Below are 12,750 nucleotides of genomic sequence, written 5' to 3'. Positions count from 1 at the left end.
ATGATCATTTTTTTACATGACCTAAAATTGACGTCATGATGTGACGTCATTTTGTAGTCATATTTCAGTCATGATCTGACGATTATTTTCCCAGACAGCACGCATCCAAAATCGGGATATAAAGACGTCATTAAGACGTATTTTAGACACGGTCTAAAGCAGCGTCTACAATGAGATTTAAGGCGTAAGGCATAAGCATATTATATAAGCATATTATATTTAACTTTAAGAGAACTTTTTTAAGAAAACATTTAGAATCTTGGAAATGATGTCAAAATGGTAACATTTATCAGAGACGTCTACTAAGAGCGGTCTTTGAGATATCTCATTGAAGAATTTCATTTAAGTTTCTTGAAAATGTTATCCTTTATTATTAAGGTTATGGAAAAAGATAAATTTAACAATGAAATTAATAAGTAAATAAATTAATGCTATTTATTTTTAATATGTTTTGCAAAATTTAATTGCTTTTATAAAAAATAATATAATTGCGTCAGTTTATAACATATAAGTATATGTAGACAATAACAAGTTTCTTGAAAATGTTATCCTTTATTATTAAGGTTATGGAAAAAGATAAATTTAACAATGAAATTAATAAGTAAATAAATTAATGCTATTTATTTTTAATATGTTTTGCAAAATTTAATTGCTTTTATAAAAAATAATATAATTGCGTCAGTTTATAACATATAAGTATATGTAGACAATAACAAGTACCCATATCGATGAGTCAAATTGGCGTAGCAGCTAGAGTACAAGGTTCGTAATTCTAAGGTCCCGGGTTCAAACCTACCAGCGGCAAGTAAGAATAAAATAAAATAATATAATTTAAATTTAATTAATTAATAAAAATTTGTCCTAAATTTAGTATGTGCTGTTGATAAAAATAATTTAAAAAAAATGTAATTTTTATTTTATTTTATTTTTCTTTAGTTGCAGTTTAAAGATATCCGATTTAAGAAATCTTTTAGATATCAGTTTCATGATATCTTTCTGTTCTCAAAAAACGACGCATTGGTTAACATTCTGACATTGTATGTTATTTTTTAAAAGTCTCTTTATGTTATTATTTTCAGAAACAGGATATCTTTTAGAGATCTTTTTGACAACATATTGTTCACGTCATTCCATGACGTCAAAATACGGTACATTTCATGACGTCAGGAATTTGTGACATTCGACCGTCATTTTAACGTCATAAGGGCGTCATTTTGTGACGTCAAGAATAGTCAGTAAATGACCATTTTGGGACATCAAAATGACGTGAGCTTGCTACCTGGGTGGTTACGGAATAGCAGCTCTGCAGTGCGATTCTGTAACTCATTAAGAGGTATCGGTATCGTTATACAGTTGTTGCGCAGATATTTTATATGGCAAAAAACCTGCGCAACGACACCGATAGTTGTCGGTATGCGGTACCGTAGGCCTATTCTGTAACTCGTTAAGAGGTATCGGTTTCGTTATACTGTCGTTGCGCAGCTTTTTTACCATATAAAATATCTGCGCAACAACTGTATAACGATACCGATACCTCTTATCGAGTTACAGAATCGCACTGCTGATGCGGTACAGAATTGGGGCCCTGGTCAGTCGAAAACGCTATTAATGCTATCTGTCTATCGACGGACCTTGATTGTGATTATGCATTAATATGTATGTACGTAAGGTCTTGTCTACAATAAAGGTTTAAGCTTTAAGCCGTAAGAAATTGACCAATCACAATTGAGTATTCTTGTAAAAATCTACTGTGATTAGTTAGTTTCTTATGGCTTAAGGCTTAAATCCTTTATTGTAGACTAGGAGTAAGGGCTATCACACACAAAATGCATAAGCATAGCATAAGACTGTTAGCCAATCAATTCCGAGCATAAAGTCGCCATATTGATATACATAAGATGCTTATTGGCCTAGAGCTCTTATGTTATGCTTATGCAGCTTATGTCGTTTTGTGTGTGATAGCCCTAAGAAGTAGCTGAAACAAAATTTTTCAGTCGTGCAATATAATATCAAGTTTCGCTTTAATGAAATTCGAATTTAAGCATATGTAAAGATGTGCTGTAAGAAAATATTTAAACTTGGTAACGATGATTTATCGAAAGCGACAACGGATAACTTTTTTGCAATTTTCCTTAAACTTGTTTAAGTTTGACAATCAAAAATAAAAAAACTGTATGACGTACAGCAAGATAAAGTTGGTTAATTGCATTAGTTAACTTTTAAAAAATTTGTGCAAAATTAAGTACATCCGTATCAGACTCAAGTGTACGTAATTTGAGACTTTTTTGAATCTGCCGAGAGAAATCGCAAGAATCGTTTAACAGATCTTGGTCCTCGAATTCTCATGAATTTTGGACCATACACAGGTATAATAACCCGTACATATATATATATACATTTTGTTTACACACACACGCACGCACGCACACACACGCGCGTGCGCGCGCGGATACAATTCTTTCAAAACTTGTTTGACGATAGTGAGATTAAGATAGCGTAAAAATTGTTTGGCGTCCACATTTTCCTTGAAAGAGTCTATTCTTAATTCAACCGAGGAATATCTGCTGTCTATCGTGAAAAATAATGCATCAAGGTACGATTATCGAAATTAACTTCTTCTATTTTCTTTATTTGCTAATTTATGTAAGCTGAATTTAAATATTAAACAGGGCGCATAAAGATTGATAGATCTGACAAAGTGTTCGCGCGTTTTTTTAGCTCCGTTCTGAATCACACCTCGTAAATGACGATCAAAACTAAAGCTAAGCACACTCCTGCAGGGAGCGTGCGCGACTCATCGCTCGAGCACAAGTAGGACGGCGGTGGCGAGTCGTTGTGGTGCGTGCCGTGACGTAGAGACCAGAGAGCGCGTCTCCTTACAGGAGCACAGCTGGCCGTAGACTTGCGAGTCAAGATGTAAGCTGTTAAGCACCAGGATGTCACGCTAAAGAAGAGCAGGCCCAGCCTGAGAAAGAAAGTGACAACGCAACTACGGGATCGAGGGCACGGTAGAAAGAAACAAGAAGACGTATATCTACATCACACACACTCACACGCACCACACACACACACACACACACATACACACACATACATACACACACACACACACACACACCACGCGCGCACATACATACATACATACCTACGTACATACATACATACATACCTACGTACATACATACATACATACCTACGTACATACATACATACATACATACATACATACATACATACATACATACATACATACATATGCGTGTGCGTGTGTGTGTGTATATTTATATACAGAAAGAGAAAGAAAGGGGGGTGGGTGAGAAAGCAAACGTACGAAAGAGGGAGACCGAGAAAGGAAACGAAACGAAACGAGAATCGGGTCTGGCACACACGAGGGTAGAATACAGAAATGGAATAGCTCCTAGGAAAAGGGAATCGATCGGGTGGCCGATAACTGCAGCAATGGAGGACATCAGACTAAGGTAAGTACCGTATCGTTTCCGTCTTGACAAGAGTCGAACGATCGGGTGTATATGTTACGTACGTATAATACGTGTGTACGTTCGAGGAAGGAGTAGGAGGAATAGGAGGTAGGACCGCGAGTGCGCTCGCTGAGGCCGAGGAAAGTCAGGGTGTCAGGGGTGGTTGAAGAGCGGTCACTGTTGCGCGCGCGTGGAGGATGTCCTTGCTTTTTCGTCGTCTCGATTTCGCCGCTTTCGGAAATGCAAGAGAAGTGCAAGCTTTTCTTTGAATACGAAGGCGAGAACGATTCGGCGATGGCTCGACAACAGCTCGATCTTGACGGTAAGACAGCACGTCAACGAATGCAACGAAAAATCGACAAAGAGGATGCAGAAAGAGAGCAGTGAAAATCTATCGCGAGTACCAGGGCTAGGATTAGTTAGAACTTGAATTAGAGCTAGAGCTTGGAACTAGGGTTGGGGATGTTATTGATGCCGATCCTGGGCAGTGATCATGTAACTTTTTCCTTAAGGTGGAAACGTGAAAAGTGAAAAGTTTCATGTAACTGTCTCTTTCTATTGGTGTTGAATAGAAAGAGACAGTAGCTTGAAATTTTTCATTTTTCACGTTTCCGCCCCAGGGGAAAAATTACACGATCGATACCCTGATGTTGATGTTGATATTAATGTTAATGGTTACTTTCAGAAAACACAAGTGATTAGTGAGCGGTCAATGATTATTGGTCCTTACTGTTAGATCTCTAAATTTAGACCAATTATATTAGCGAATTACTCAACTGTTGTGCAACGGTTGTGTTTTCTGAACATAGCTAAGGTTGATGTTAATGTTGATGCTAAGGTTGGAGCTAATATTGCTATTGGTGCTGGTATCGGTTCTAAAGCTGGAACTAAATCTGGGGTGTAATTTAATAGTCGCTAGTGACGATGAGATGATATTTGCGCACACTCCGATAAGTTTTTTCCAGTGAGTGTAATGTAATATTTATAAGAAACTAAAGTGAATTTTTGACGAGTCACTGCCAGTGATATTATTACTGCCGCGATTAGTGATTTTACATGTTTTTTGTCACTTCCTACCTTTTTTCTCTTTTTCTCTTTTCCTCTCCCTCTTTATTTTCTCGCATTATTTAAGTCACTGGCGCGACGAACGCAAACATCATTTTTGAACTTGTCTACGACACGTCTGATCTTACCAAAACTTAGATTTGATGCGTAGAAATAATTTTGATTGTTTTGTCGGATGGACCGTCTCATATGATTCTATCAAGGCTTGCGATATACGATTTCTTTGCTAATTATTAACACAGTAGAGCAAGTTTCTTATTAATTAGACATTTGTGTCTTTTTAACTATTTAAAGTCTTGTAACATAACTTTTCCATTTTCCTATAATCATTTTTATTTTTTGTACAAAGGTACTAAACTATAGGAACGACAGTGAGAAGATTGATCTGTTTCCTTAAAAGATTAATTATATATATATTTAAATATGCAAAAATTATATGTGAAAGTAATGTGAAAGCCAGGAAAAAGGATTATTTAGCGTGCTGAGTATTATAGATGATCGGAGTTGGTGAAACAAACAAAGGTCAATAAAAAAGCAATTTCCATAGGATGCCATAATTCCATGATATATACACTCACATAAACGTTCAAGTATATTTCTCTATTTTCAATCAAAAAGATATCGCAAAGCATTCTGACATCGAGCTGATTTGTATAGTCAGTCATCAGCGTCATCGAAAGATGAACTTCATGGAAATTGCCGCATCGCGTTTCTATTATGAATACATGTTAGATACCGAATATCTTTGCCTAACATTAGATAATAAAGTTATCAAAATTATTTTTAATTTCTACGTTAATTTTTTTTATATAGTCAATTTTGTTGAGTGATATATTGATATATGAAGAAAATTGATCTTGCCACTTGATTACACACGCGCGTACGTACATACCTTTAGTTACTTTATTTTGACACTGCAATAGATCTGTTCGCTTGATGCCAGCAACTATAGATTGATAATTATTTGGAAGTCACAAAATACTTTACTCATAGGATTACTTTTGAAAATTATTATTTTTTTGTTAAATTTTATTGATATATTATTTTTTCTAGGAGTAAAAATTATAAATCAAAGATGAGGCTCGGATACCTTTGTAACAATCTACATAGTGCATAATCTATACAAATATGTATATATATATATATATATATATATATATCTTAAAAAATGATAATTGTTGTATTAATATTTCAGATGCATACTTTGTAACTTTATATAATAATGTAGGAAATTACTTTTTTGGGGAAAAAATTGATAACTCAGGTTTGACTGTGCGTAAAGCACAATTAATATGTATACATTAAGATAGGTACGTTTACCACTCGCAAAAAGTTGGAGATTATTGCAAAATTACAGGTTGAAGTGAAGAAAAAGCAGTTTTTTGCTTGCGCCTCGTAAACTAAAACGGAATCGAAAAAAGTTTCAAATAAAAATTGTAGGTATTAAGTAGACCTATAATAATAAATTTGGTTTATTAAGATTAGTCAATTAGTTTGGTTGTAAAGTATAAAAAACCACGAAAAATGGTCATTTCTTAAATTGTTTATAACTTTCTTAAAAATTAACTCAAGCGTTTGAAATTATAGAAAAATATAGCTTTTATTACGATAAAAATGTGTACCAAATTTCAGCAAAAAAATGAAAGTAGTAAAAAAATTATATTATAAACATACAGTATATGTACACGCCACATGGGTAAATAAATTATTTATACATATTTAACGCGTCAAATAAATAATTTAAGAAAGGTAAAAATTAATTAGTACATTTATTTGAGGAAATATAAGAAAATAGTTTAGCACATTAATTTGTCTCGTCGAGATTGCCCAGATTTTAAATTATATCTTCTTTCTAGAATGCTTACCCAGGTAGCAAGGTGACGTTAATACGACGTCAATAATTCGTCATTTAAGGTCGCAGACGTCATGTTACCAAATTAAGACGTAATAGTAACGTCATTTTTTGACCTATTAATTACGTCAGTCATTTATCCATCCTATAACGTATTTCCGACGTCATATTCTTGAATAATTAATAACGTCAGTTAATTGATCATTTTACGACGTATTAATAAGATTTTATTAGTGACTAATTACTGATGTTAACTATAATTCTTTGTAATAATTGACGATTTGACCTCAAATGACAAATTATTGAGGTCTAGTGGACGACACCTTGCTACCTATAACTATCATTATTTAAAGATTGGTTAATAAACAACATTATTAAAATTAATATAATATTTTATATAATTAATACTATCAATATTTTAGAATCATCCCAGGCAGCACATAATATTTATGATAAATATTTATTAATATTTATTAATATTTATTTTTTTAAAATATTATATAAATATTTTACACATATTTTATATATACGAAAAAAAAATCTTTATTTAACATATTAAAATATAAATTAAATATTTTATATAATATTTATGATAAATAAAAGATAAAGATTTGTATAAGTAATATTTTGTAAATATTTATAAATATTTCATAAATATTTTTATAATATTTATGATAAATTTTTATGATTTGTCAAATCTAAGACCACAAAAATATTTATAAAATATTTAGATAAATATTTATAAAATATTTAAATAAATATTATAAATATTTTATAAATATTGCGTTTTGTCTGAGGTATAATTTAGCTTTATCAAAAGAACAGAGCAAAAACATATTTCTATAAGTTATTCCACGTGTTATTTTGCATATGTAAAAATCAGGAAAAAAACTGTAAATTTATATTTATTTATAAAAATATTAGTTAACTACAAGTTTCATGTTTCTCGCATCTATTGAACTGATCTATAACAAATATGTATTCATGATCATCAAGTGTTCATGGATCATCACAAAGGGCTAAGTAGCGTACGATCTTCGAAGTCAAGCAACGTTGACGGCGGTTCAGAGTTGGATGGGTGACCGCGGAAGTTAGGCAATTCCAAACGTGACTATGGTGTGGTGGGTCGTGATGCTTGTTGAGAAACAACGTAGATTTTTTTTATATTATAATTATGTTATTTGGATATTTTCATAATGCAAGTACTGCATATATAGGACATGTACCCGAAATATTTTCTAAAACGTCAAAATAACGGCTTTTACTACCTGGGATAGTCATAAAAATGACGTTAAAATGTCGTCTTTATTAAATGTAACCTAAAAACCTATATTTTTTCATAAAAATAACAATAAAATACCGTCAAATGTACGATACTAGCTTCTTGAAAATGACGTCAATAATATGAAAATAATGACGTATTTTTGACGTCAATATATGACGTCGTTAAGATGAGACAAATGTACGTCAGTTTTACGACATTTAGACGTCATTTTATCTCGACATTATGACGTTTGGTTCGTCATAAAATGACCAAAAAATGCCGTCAATTAGACGTCACCTTGCTACCTGGGTAGTTTCCGAGATAATGACGATTCAAGTAATTTGAACGCGCCAGAGCAATTTTGCACGCGCGCGCGCGACATCGCCGGCCGCCGCTCTCAGGTTGATACTGCTTTTGTTGACACGTTTATAGTGGTTGATCTTCATGAATCGCTTCGAATTTTTGGGAAAGACTACTTTAAGGGGATGCTGGAGTCGTCTGTTTTACCGATTGAACGTTATTATTTTTAATTAGGCCTATTTTTTTACTGATTTCATAGAATTAAAAATCCTTCTCCAGAATTAAAGTATAGACAATAACAAATAGTGCCTACCTATAATATTACGTAAAAAACAAAAAAAGTTAGAAAATTATATTTTTGTGCAGTCGCTTCGTACCTTTCATCTGTAACACATAAGTTTTAAAGACTCTGTACGTACAAATAACTAGTACGCACTAATTTTATTACATGAAAGAATAATAAAATGCTTGCAGAAATGAGCTAGAAGCTTTGGTGTAAGAAAAAAGCCTCAGAGAAAATTTCGTATATATGTGTGAGTGAAGAATCGGTCCGAGGCGGTCCGAGGATAGAAACAGAGCACTAGTTTAATTCACAGATTAATATTAATATATATACTTTAATTCTAGAAAAGAATTTCTAAATCTATAAAAGAAATATATACGAAATCTCACTAATGATGTACACGAATGACTCTACATTATCGACCTCGATCAAGTGAGAGGCAGTCCAGCATCCCCTTAACTTTTTAATAAGACGTTGTCAAAATTTCAGCTCTTTATATTCATAACTGTAGCAACAGTGATTTAAAAAAATAAAAAATTACCTCGGCTTCTAAGCGACTTAAAATGTACTTTTTTTTTAATTTAAAGAAAAATCGCACCTTTCAAATACATTTTGATAGCGTAAGTACTTTAAAAGTTATTTAATTATTAATTAGGCTTGTTTTTTACACTATTTATTTGAAGCACTTAATTGCATTGTACACATTTTGTAATACCTGTTTATGATACTGCAACTTTTTAAAAAGAGAAAAAACTTTGGTTTGGGTTTGTGCAGTCTCAAAAATGTAGATTTATAATTAAGTATTAGTGGAATGCTTTTCGGATTAACAACTTGGGAAAAAAGTTTATATCTAATTATCTATAATTATATCATATTATATATAATTACATATAATAAGATCAATTTATACATTAATTTATATATAATTATATCAAAATATTTATAACTTCATATCAAATTGTGCAACATTATATTACAATTCTTTTTTTGAGTGGATAATTATATATAATTGTATCAAAATATTTACAACTATATTGAATTATACAACATTTTATTAAAATTACTTTTCGAGTAAATAAATATATATAATTATATCAAGATATTTATAAACCCATATTGAATTATACAACATTATTTAGAATTTTTTTTTGATTAAATAATTATATATAATTATATCAAAATATTTATAACTCTATATCGTATTATTCAAAGTTATATTAGAATTTTTTCAATTTAAATTACAAATTTATATATAATTGTATCAAGTTAGATACAATTGTATATATACTTTTATGTTTGATTAAAATATATATAATAATGTGTTTGCATTAAATTTGCATAAAAATATCATTTTTATATTATAGAATAAGTAATTTTATCTTCATATGTATGCGCGCGTACACAGAGTTTATCATTCACATAATTGAAACACAGAGATGGCACAGAGATGGCACAGAGATGGCACAGAGATTCAAAAGGAACTCAATAATATGTCATCAATTACGAATTCTTTTTGAGATGCAAAAAAGAATTATTTTTATAAAAAAGATCTCAAAAAAAATTCATAATTGGTGACATACAATTGAGTTCTTTTTGAACTCTCTGTTCTATCTGGAAAGATTAATTTCTATTGTATATTAAAAATTTTATAATTTATAATATTTTATAATTTCAAACAAATTCTAATTAAAAAAATTTTTTTATTAATAATATTGATTTATTTTATTGCAAAATTTGAGCAATATTTTTTTATATATGTATGAAATATTTTATATAAGAATGTTTATGTAAATAAATACAAGTACAAATAAATAATCTATTCTATTCATAAAAATATATTTTAATTTACCATATTTACCACAAAAATGTGATTTATTAAATGGGACCCATTAAAAATTTAATCTAATTGTATTTAAAAACATAATTATATCTAATTATGTGTGCATATAAAGTATACATAATTTCATTTAATTATATATAATTATAAACAATTTTATCTATTTGTATCTAATGAGATTAGGTCAAAATACATAATTAGATCTACAAAGTTATAAAAAATTATGTACAATTAGATATATGTATACATTTTTCCCCTGGAATTGATAAACTCGAAAAGTTATTAATATTGTTGCTGAAATTTGGTACACATTTTTATCGTAATAAAAGCTATATTTTCCTATAATTTCAAATGCTTGAGTTAATTTTTAAGAAAGTTATAAACAATTTAAGAAATGACCATTTTTCATGTTTTTTTATACTTTACAACCGAACTAATCGACTGATCTTAATGAACCAAATTTATTATTGTAGGTCTACTTAATACCTACTACTTTTATTTGAAACTTTTTTTGATTCCGTTTTTAGTTTACGAGGCGCAAGCAAAAAACTGCTTTTTTTCACTTCAACCCATAATTTTGCAATAACCTCCAGCTTTTTGCGAATGTCAAACGTTACCTATCTTAATCTACGCATATTAATTGTGCCTTACGCAGTCAAACCTGAGTTATCAACTTTTTCTCAAAACGGCCCTTTTTGAAGCTAATTTTCCTAGACCATAAAGAGACTTATATGTAAAGAGATGTATGTACATCTTTCTTGGGAGTGTTCTAAGAAGAATCTTGATGCGCAAACTAACATTTGCGCTTCAAAGATGGTGCTCTATAAATAGAAGAGCTTTGTTAGCTGTTGCACGACGTACGCGACCTGTACTACTACTAGATGCATCAGGTACAATAGTTACATGTTACAATCACATTACATGATTCGATCCCTGAATGTATATACATATGTATGTAGGTGTGTACATCCGCGAGTTGTACTGAATGCACCGTGAATTTAACAGCGATTCAACTATAACCTATTTTACCATAATCTCGTACTTGATTTTAATTGTAAAGATCCAAGCACACAGACTAAAATCATTTACTTTTTATTGTACTTAGGTATATCCCACACAGCACACTTTATCCTGAGGATAAAGTGTGCTGTATGGGATATACCCCAGACAGACGAAGGCGATCTCACGGATATCTCAATGAGTAGCTCCCGGGATATCCTACAAAAATATCTTAAAATACCGTAAAATTTAAGATATCATATGATGTCCCATTAATATATTTCGATATTCCCAAAAAATATCTTAAAATACTATAAGATATTGTAAGATATTCTATAATATCTTGCAATATCCTATTACATCCAGATAATATCCCATTATATCTTTTATCTCTACAATTAATAAAGCGCAAATCAAGTGTAAAGGTAAAGTAAATTATAATGTAATAAAAGAATGACAAAAGCGTTAATTAAATCTCTAAGAAACGTAAATTAAAACAGAACATAAAGAAAGTACACTTATCGAAACAATGTGGTATATATTAATAATACTAAAAAATTATAAAAAATGATATTAAAAAATTTTTTTGATTTTATACAAACAGAGCAAAAACAAACTTTTTAATAAGTTATTCCACATGCTATTATGCACGCATATGTAAAAATTAATAAAAAACTAAAACTTCATATTTATTCATAAAAATATAAGTTAACTATACATATTTCATCTTTCTGATAACATCTATTGTAATGATCTTTAACAAATATGTATGCATAGACAAGAAGTGTTCATGGATTATCACGTGGCGTTAGGATGCGTACGGTCTTCGAAGTCAAGCAACGTCGGCGATGGTTGACACTTGAATGGGTAACCGTTTTTTCAGATATAGAGATTAAACATGCTTTAACGGGTACGACTGTGGCTTGGCTGAAACATGTTGTTATAGTCTTCTTCCTCTTACAAGACATCCTGAGGACGTCCTAAGGACGTCCGTGTGCTATCTGAGATATCATTCTTGAAATTGTTGAAATTGCTTACAACGTTTTTTCAACAATTTTTTTCAACACTCTTTTGACCAAGTTACAAAATCAACCTTACATTTCTTTTTAAATGACGCTTATCGCCGGCATTAGCGTTATCTAATGTGCACCACGTGGAAGATGCCGGTCGGATTGTGCACATCGCGCGCGTTCGCGGCTGTTCGTTGCGACTTCTTAAATGTCGTTTAAATGCATTTAAATGTCTACGCAAAATTTGAAAATTTTATATACGAGCTCAATACTCTACGAGAATCGTCTGTGTGTTAAACATTTGTTTTAAACCTTCTATACATAAATATTACATGTAAACATTACAAGTATGCACCTACTCACATACATATCGTAATGTTTACAAGTAACGTTTGCGTACAAAGAGACTTTGAAATAAATGTTCAATACACAGACAACTCTCGTAGTGTATTGAGCTCGTATACGAAATTTTCAAAATGCCGCGTAGATATTTGCCTACAACAGAAGTTACACAAATAATCGCACTTTTTGAAAAAGGTTTTCGCGTGCGTCATGTAGTGCATCATGTTGGTGTGTCTATCTCTGTAGTGAGTAGAGTTTCGTCACATCCGAATTTTGTGTTTATACAGGTCAACGCTTGTCCTCATACGGTAAATGTAAC

General features: G+C 31.1%; 1 protein-coding gene across 11 annotated transcripts in view; it reads left to right on the top strand.

The window, feature by feature from the left end:
- Window positions 1-2,780: 2,780 nt before the first annotated feature.
- The window catches only part of LOC105839869, a 130,991-nt gene continuing 121,021 nt past the window's right edge, over window positions 2,781-12,750 (top strand). For 5 of the 11 annotated variants that reach the window (XM_036284609.1, XM_028190412.2, XM_028190418.2 and 2 more), the window contains exon 1: window positions 3,187-3,479. The gene's annotated coding sequence lies outside the window, so the exon portion shown is untranslated. Of the gene's footprint in view, window positions 3,009-3,184; window positions 3,480-3,569; window positions 3,802-12,750 lie in introns of those variants that run through there. The other 6 variants (XM_028190415.2, XM_028190416.2, XM_028190414.2 and 3 more) reach the window with 4 other exon arrangements.

Source organism: Monomorium pharaonis, chromosome 3 (genome assembly GCF_013373865.1).
Source record: "Monomorium pharaonis isolate MP-MQ-018 chromosome 3, ASM1337386v2, whole genome shotgun sequence".
Classification (NCBI taxonomy): Eukaryota; Metazoa; Arthropoda; class Insecta; order Hymenoptera; family Formicidae; genus Monomorium; species Monomorium pharaonis.
The sequence above is the reverse complement of the archived record's forward strand: the minus strand, read 5'-3'. Positions and strand labels throughout refer to the sequence as shown.